The 8729-nt window shown below is 46.0% G+C and overlaps 1 long non-coding RNA gene across 1 annotated transcript; it reads left to right on the top strand.

Annotated features, from left to right (window-relative positions):
• The first annotated feature begins 8 nt into the window (after nt 1-8).
• Nucleotides 9-6414, top strand: LOC142090005 (uncharacterized). The gene is made up of 2 exons (XR_012676375.1): nt 9-2229; nt 5037-6414. It is a non-coding gene; the product is annotated as an uncharacterized LOC142090005 (long non-coding RNA).
• Nucleotides 6415-8729: the final 2315 nt, after the last annotated feature.

Below are 8729 nucleotides of genomic sequence, written 5' to 3'. Positions count from 1 at the left end.
GAAGGCGGGGCCCCCCTCGGCCGGCCCCGGGCCGGGGAGCTCGGCGCCGGTCTGGGTCTGAGGTAGGCGGGCTGCGCTTAAACCGACCGGCAGTAACCAAACCGGCAGTTTTACACCGCAGCCCCACGGCCCGCCCGTGCCGCGCTCCGGCTGCGGCCCCGAGTGGCCACGGTTCCAGCCCGCAGCGAGCGGGAGAAAGCCTCTGTCTGCGAGGCCGTTGTTCTTCCCCGGAAGGAGAACCAGCTGGTTAAATAAGTCACCTTTTTGGTAAGGGAGACCTGTTAGCTTCACTGTGACCCGTCCAGGGCGGGAGGGAGGCCCGGGGAGGGGTTCCCGGTCACCGCCGGCAGCCCGCGCCCCTCGCCGGTTCCCTCGGCTGTGGTGGCTCGTTGCTCGTTAGGGGGATTACCGTGTATTACCGCCTGGCGCTGCAGGACAAGCATAGTTCTTGTCAATTAATACAAGCGCAATTGAGATTAAGAATAGGTTGGGTTAGTCACGCTCACACCGCACTGAAACCCCGGGAACCGGCGCTCCCCAGCCTGCGGGGGGGCAAGGGGGTGCGGGGGGCGGCACGTCCACTGGCGCTAATTCGGGTGCGCCGAAGGCTCTCCGTTCTCTTCCGTGACCACAGGGAACTCCTCCTAAACTTAGGCCAGAGTCCAGGTTTAGATGGTAAAGTAGCCTAAAATAGAAACCACGCCATGTGGCTAATTAGGAATGGGACTGTAACGAGATTCCAGCTCCCGATCCCCCAACCCAAGCCCTCGCAGGCTCCGCATGGCCGGTACTTTGACCCCCCGCGCTCCAGCTGTATGCACGGGCGTTGGGGTGCCCGTGACTCCGCGGGAGGGGAGAGGGGAGCGGTCACACCGCCCAAGGGTTTCCCGCAGCTCCGCGGAGGAGACCGAGGGCTCGCTGCTCCTCCCCAGCGCTGGCCAACATTTCTCACTGGCATGCTGACACGTCCTCCCTGGCGGGAGGCAGCACGGGTAGGCTGTGGGGCTGTCACATTTGGAGGGTACTATTGATTTGCACTTTAAACGTCATGACAGGTTGTCCGGAACCTGCCATTTTCACCATTCTTTTGCCATACCTTCTGAATTACTAATTTTAAAATGAATTAGTTATTATTTCTATGTCTCAAGCATCACCTACACGAGTCAGGTCCTCGGACTGGAGCCCCAGCACCAACACGCCGTGCAAAACAACCTACCGGAACAAAACTCTAGTCATGATATCGGACCCAAGGTTTGCTCCGATTGTTTAGTGGAGGATAAGATTTGGCAACTGAAACACGATTCCCGTGCAAAGGCGTCTGTTTATTTCCCCTCCTCTGCCAACCTTCCTCCAGAGCAGTGGTGGTGAGACTCCAAGTGACTCAGTGGGCTTCGAATCTGTCATCAAGCTGTTTTGAAGCACTACTCCTCTTTTTGGAGGTTTTTTTGGTTACCTTACCAACTGTGCATTACATATTTGATTTCCTAAAGCACTGTGAAATTTTGGAGCCTCTGCCCAAAACATTGGTGATATTAACTATGTATGTATATCTGAGTGAGATAATTACACCTATACGCACACAAATTAAATTTAATCTGGCAAATGAATAGAAATCAAACAAGTCATCCGTTCACCCGTGTACAACATGCCAGAGACCTTTAACACTTCATGACAGTAAAAGTCAAATCTGAAATCTTGGCGCAAATCACAACTTTCCCATCCCAGCCGCGCAGGGTAACTGCTGGTCCCTCTTGCACAGATGAGGCAAAGCATTAAAACCAGCTTGCAGGCTGCTGAGGTCTGCTGAAAAATCCTGCTTTCAAGGTTTGATCCAGAGCCATCTGAAGTTACTGGGCAAGCGGGCTTCGGATCAGATCCGAAGCGGAGAACTTCTCCATACAAAAGCTTCTGGAAAAGGAGCTTTTATTAAAAAGATCCTTCTTCGGTATGATTCATGGACGGGAGGAAGTTGTTCAGTGCTCAATGTAACTCTGCAGATTATCAGATGTCACAAGTCAAAGGCTGGGAAGAGAGCCCTGGTTCCGGTAGCGCTGTCAGTGTTTTGACAGATAGACACCAATAATCTCCTTGACTCTGTTTGTGCGGTAAGGACACTCCTGACTTGGCTGGTGATAAGACACAAAAGCAGCCTTTTAACTTCAAGCAGCGCAAAAAGCATGAAGAGGAGGATTGAAATGCTGGAGTGACCCCAGGAACCTGCTATTGGAGGTCAGTCTGTTTTCTTTGTCCGTCTGTCACGAACGCTGCAATGTGGCATTCAGCTTCCTGAACAGCACCAAGGTTTCCACAGTTACTGCATTTTCTCAAATTCCGCCTGAAAGTCCCAAATGGCAGCCTGGGGGCTGGTTAGAGTATGTGCTTCTCTTCTGCACAGTCATGGAAGATAGTTGTTCTTCCCCTACTCGCACTGTAGTCTCAGTGGTTACTGGGCCAAGTGACCTTCTTCCCCACGTGCAAACCAGGCGAGGCACACGTACCGTCCCCTCTTTTTTCCCAAAAGGACATCACGGAGGATTTAAAGACAGCAGCCTGCCCCTGCGCTGCTTACCCGCAGATCTGAGGATGCAGGAAATCCTGAAGGACTGTCACTTCTTAACACATTTAAAAAATAGAAATAAAATGAAGGAGTTATGAAATGACCAGAGGAAAATGTCAGTGTAATCTAAAAAAAGACATAACCATAGTATTAAATTGCAAAGTTGTGGAAATTGGCCATTATATTTTCTAAGCAGCTGAAATGCAATTACAGCAATAACGATGAATCAATATAGCCCTGGGCTTTGCAATTTTTCAACCCAGCTCTACTTTTTCCTTTTTTTACATTTTATCTTGATGATACATACATTAGCTTATCAAGGACTAATGGAAGTTGTACGCCTTCCACAGCATGTTCTTCATAGTCATAGAGACAGAGGTATTACCATTAAACTATTGACCTGATGGATCCTACAATAATTTATTAAATATCTTTTCAATTTTCCATCGTTCTCCAATTAACCCCCTCGAAGTATATTCTTAGCATAAAGTCTCATCATTGGATATTTTTTATCCAAAGACACCAGAGATGGCCCAAGGTACTTCTTAGTTCCTTCTCTGCACGGCACTGTGTCTGCAGAGACACTCTTTCTCCGAGAGTGAGCCTCTCTTTCTCCGAGAGGCTGCCGGTACAGCGTTCGCCTGGCCCGCGGAACAAAGGAGTTGCTCAACTTCTGAGAGCTGCAGTGGTGCAAGTTCCTGTGGGTGGGAACTCCCTCCTCTGACACCTGTGCACCACAGCGGGCACAGTCCTGAGTGGGTTACCAGCATATTTCTACAGTATAAAGAGTTATCACTTAAGATAATCCGTTAAAATAATATCATTTTCTGAAGCAGCTCCTCTGATTAGACAGCTTCTTAGCCTCTCGCTGCCTTGTGTTTCTCTTTTATACCATAGGATAATAACTATCTAACTTCAGGAGGAAGGATCTTAAGTGTGCTTATTAAAAATAATTATATGCTTTATTATTAATAATAATAAAGAAAGAAAATAAAATAATAAAGAAAAATATATATGCTTTATTATTAAAAGCATTTTTCAGGCAGCATTGTTGTAGCAACATAGTACACAACAACTTAAAGTTGTGTCAGTTAACTTTTCCAAAAAAAAGACATGTTCAGTATAAAATACTTTGAACATTTTACTTATTTTTAGCTCACCAGGCAAACAATATGGATTATTAGTCTTTTAAGTGTAAGAAAATAATATAAGCAGACATAAAACAAGACTTCCAAACACTCTGCCTACACTGAACTGCTGGCATATCTTCAATATTGATGTCTTCAGCTTTTACTTCGAGGCGCAGAAATGCCTTGCCCAAACAGGGCATCATCCATCATCTGCAGAGCCACGCTCTGTGCTCACAAACCCAAGCAGAACTAGCATCTTCAATATAAATTCTATAATGAAGTGCTGTCCTGCCTCGCACAGACAGGCATTGTGTGTCATAGTGTGTGATCTGCTGGATGGAGCTGGGTTCTCATGTGCCAGCCCACTCACGCGTCCTTGCGGAGCCAGACTGCTGTGCTCCTGCCTGGAAACACTGCCCCCAAAGCCGTTTTCAGTATTTGCTCAAAAATGTTGTAGCTGTTCCACTGAACTTGAAGTTTTCAAGTCCCCCAAAACTTAGTCCCGTAATAATCATCTTGATGTGTAGCTGTAGCCAAGACAGCTTCATTGTGCTAGCTTTCCTTCAGTGAAGTGTCACTAAACAGGGTTATTACAAGACAAAAAATCCTAAAATGAGACTGTTGGAAAATGTTCTGACAAAAATGATATGTTTGTAATAAAAATCTCATTATTTTCAAGTTATTCATCTACTTTTCAAGGTAATGAGTCAGAGCATCCATTTTTTGGGCCCCGTCAGGATGACTGACAAGAGTGGGTACCTCTTACCTGGCATGTTTTAATCAGGGGTGGCCTCACGCTGTGCTGACCTCGATGTCCTCACCGCCTGCCATTTGGATTAAAGGAACAATGAAATAACTGCTTGTTTGGTGGGAGCAGAAAGAATGGAAGCGCCTACACAAAGAGGAACACAGTATAAATACAGTGGTCAGAGACGGGTCTGAGCGCAGTGTGCTGTTCAGGCATTTGTTAAAAAACAAGGAACCAGAGAGTAAAAAGTTAAGGTAAGGTAAAAGATGAAAAAAGAAACAAACTGGAAAAAGATGGATGAAGAGAGCTGCTTTTGGGTAGAAAACTGCCGAAGAAGCCGGTTTGGATTCCTGAGAAAGGAAACTACCCTGTGTTTCATGATCTGGCTGTTCTTACAGAATCAGGACTTGGTTTATTGTTTGGTTTTTTTAAGACATATCTGACCTTACCATCAGTTTTTCATCATAACAGAAACAGCCCACAGAGTCTGAGTTTGGCTGTTTGGATCACAAGAATGAAGTGTATTAAAGGTTACTGGATGGTAACAGGGGTGGGAAAGTACCTGACGCACGTTTGGTTTTGCCATTTCTCGCTGTGCCAGGTGCAGATCGCTCAAGGATTGCATCTCACAAACAGGATGAGAGAGCCGGCCTCTGTGGAGTGACGATCTGAGGGACCAGGGTGGGGTGACCCAGAACAGGATGCCGCCAGCCTCCGCCATGACCACTTGCAGATTTTAAACGTGCCCTTACTGAATACAGCCAATAACTAAACTGACATTTGGGTTGCGACTGCAGCCCAAAGAATATCTTTCCACATCAGGTATCCCTTTTTTTTTCATAGGAAGCCAACTAGTAACTCAGTGGCTGTGTCTCAAACAGTACGAGAGGTTTGGAAAGGACTTGTTGGGTCTTCAGGGTCAGTTCTCAGCTGTTGGTGGCAACTGCATCAGGGTAAGGCAGCTCTGGGAAGGATGACCCAGGGCCTCAGGACTTGAGCTGTTGGAAGCTCTGGTGTTCTCATGTTTCAGCCCAGACTTTTCATGGCCATTGGATACTTGTTTGCTCTTACACTAACATCACCCTTGCTCTTAAGGGAGATGTGTTTACTTCTGTGTTTACTCCCTGAAGTTTCATAGAGAACAACTGTATCCCTTCTCAGCATTCAGTCTTTTTGGCTAAAAAATTATTTCAAGATCCTTACCTAAGAAAAAATCAGGATTACCCTGTAATTATTCTCCAGTCACATTTTAAGTTTGTCTCCCTTGATTAAAAGTGAGCAGAGCTGCATGCATAATTCCAGAGAAGGTTGCAGCAGAGCTTTGTATAATAGTATTAACATTTTCCCCTTCTCCTGGAAATAGCTCAGTTGATATGTGCTTTTCATCAGAGCTGCTTCATATTGGGAGTTCGCAGTCATCTTGAGATCAACAAATACACCCAGATTTTTCTCGTCTTCTGTCATTTCCAACTGATGAGCTCCCAGCTTGCAGCAGAGATTCTTGTTAGTAATTCCCAAGTGCATGAACTTGTACTTTCCACTATTAAATTTCATCCCATTTCCAATGTGCCAGCACTCAACGTTATCCAACTCTTCCAGCAATACAGATGTTCCCGCCTCCCAACTGGAGGTTGGTGCTGGTGCCTCCCAACTTTGTGCCATCAGCAAATGCCTCACTCCTAGCTTTTGTTCCAAGGCCTGACTGAAAAATATTGTGCAAGATCAAAAGAACGTAAGACACGCCTCGCTGGGTCAGCTGTGGTCCCTGTGGTCCAGCAGTCCGTCTCTGAGAGGGGCAGTCAGGGTGCTGTTTAGGGAGAGCGCTGGAGCCCAGCCACTTTCTGCTATCTCTTCCCTTTGCACTCCCCGCGCATCCGCAGGGGATGAGGTATGTTTGAGGTGACTTCCCTGCCTTTTCCATGTAGCTATTTTTCATGGACCTGTTCTGCATTAATTTATTGAATAAATTTTTGAACCTACTGATAGTCTCCACGTCAGTTCTTAAGGAGCTCAGCTCCACCCTCGCAGTCTACCTTTCCACCCAAACTAATGTCATCTGTCTGTAGCTAGCTTCTTACCTACCAAGTAGCTCCCCAGATAAACTATACATTTGCCATGTGGCATTGTATTTAATACCCTATTAAATCCAGTTAGATTAAATCTATTGCATATCCATTGTCGAGAAAACAATTATCAAAGGTATAATCTTAGTTAAATGCAATCTATCTTTCGTAAAGCTATGTTGCATTTTACTTTATTTTCCACTTACTTGTCTGTCCCCAACTACTTTTTCCTTTACATTTTTTTTCTAAGCTTTTAATGTTCTTGAGGTCAGACTAACAGGTGTCTAAATTACTGAATTGCTTTTCTTTCTCCTGCTTAAAAACAGATAGTGCTTCGGTAGTTCCTCATGAGGATGAGTGAGGATACGTTCCAGGTCTGTCAGAACTGTGGGCTTGGGAACACCTTGTTCCCAGAGCTGCGTGTCAGGTTCTCACAAGCCTTGCTCTCCCTTTGGGTACAGTAATTTCCATTTCCATAAAATAATTCTCATTAACTATCATCCTTTGCCCCGATCATCATAGAAAATAGAGGCAAAAGTCATTTAACATGGGGCCATACCTAACATTTATTAAAAAATAGACTGGAACACAAGAAATGGAGAGACTCAGAACACAAGATGTGGAAAGTCTCCATGCAATGTGTTTAATCGTATTGGTAAAGATAATGCCGAAGAAGACAATTTGTGTCACTGAAATAAGCAGCTGGAAATGCACAGCTTTTCCTGTCACAGTGATGGCACTCAGCTAGTTCCCCCTCTTTAAAAAACAGAAGGAGCAACCAGCAGGTTCTGCTGTACAAAAGCCCCAGGTCTCCAGGATTCAGCTTCCTGAAGTAGGTCACACTTGATCTCCGTCCAGGCATGCTGCAAAAGGCAACCATTTAAGAGGGAGTTTTCAAAATTCATATTCTGCTTCTTAATGCTGTCAACACACATCCTTTTCAGACACAGCTATACCCGCTGAACATTTTTTCATTGCTTTTGGGTATAAACAGGCCAGGAATCCTGTCTTTCCCTATTTCTTCCAAAGTTCCTCTGAAGGTACATATTGACATTCAGATCACATTTGCATTCAGATGATGGCTTGTTGTTGGAAAAAATCCCTTTAGAGGGGCTGATTAACTTCCTTTCAAATGTTTACTGTCCCTGACCAAGGGAGCAAAACTAGAAAACAACTCACTGCGTGGTTTATATCTGAGTTTAAAGACTTGGGACCCTGTCTTTTGTGTTGCTCTCTCTGAACATTAATGCTACTTCTAGCTTAAACATGACTTAATGACAGACTGAAGTCCATCTGTTACAATGACTAGCGTTGGACTCAGAGGGAGAGTCCTGTGGATAATTTAGGAGTGCATTTTATAGTTACTTGCAAGCAAGCATTTCATTTCAGATCAAGGCAAACATGAGGAGCAGGTGGAAATATCTCTCAAAAGTACAATCTGACCTACATACAGTATTGTAAATTAAAGATATGTATAAAAATAAAGCATTAATGATCCATCACACTTGCAACAAAACCCAGATATAAATCTTGCTGCTGAAAAAGAACTCCATTGCACAAGGCTTAGTTAAAGCTTCATTTTGGAAACTGCAGTGCTTCCTGCCAACCGTACCCTGCTACCTCTGACACTGCTGCCATTTGCCTCTCAAGCTTTCTTGTGCATTTCTGTTGCTTAACGCTCATATCCCTTTTGTTTTATCACTTGTCTCTCAATTTCCATGTATTTTTTGGCTCTCGTGCCTTGCGTTGGCTCCCTGCTCTCCATTACCTCATGCTCTAGGAGCTGCAGGCTGCTCAGGGTGGCTTGGCCAGTGTGTCTACTGATGGCACGAGGCCACACATGTTCTTACAGCTGAGCTGAATGTCACAGAAGCAAAGGAGGAAGGCATCGGCCAGAAGGCCTTGTGCGCAACAGTGGCTTTTATAGTCAGACAGGGTGTTTCTCCAAGGGACGCACGCTTTGGAGGACTTCTAAGGAGCATCCCACGACTGCAGGCCCCGCTGCCAGTGAATGCTGCGGGGCATGGGCAGACCTCGGCCCGCAGAGCTTCTCGGCTCCCGCAGCTCCCCTCAGCACCCAACTCCAGCCCGCCTCCACCTACTACCTGCCTCACAGGTTGGCCGAGGCGGCCGCAAAACCTTCTCCTGGGACACTGTCTCTGCCACCGCATCGCATCTCCTGCCTCAACGCAGCTCCGGGCTGCCGAGGGGCAGACGAGGCCGGCCTCAGC

The sequence above is a fragment of the Calonectris borealis genome, chromosome 18 (assembly GCF_964195595.1).
Source record: "Calonectris borealis chromosome 18, bCalBor7.hap1.2, whole genome shotgun sequence".
Classification (NCBI taxonomy): domain Eukaryota; kingdom Metazoa; phylum Chordata; class Aves; order Procellariiformes; family Procellariidae; genus Calonectris; species Calonectris borealis.
The sequence above is the reverse complement of the archived record's forward strand: the minus strand, read 5'-3'. Positions and strand labels throughout refer to the sequence as shown.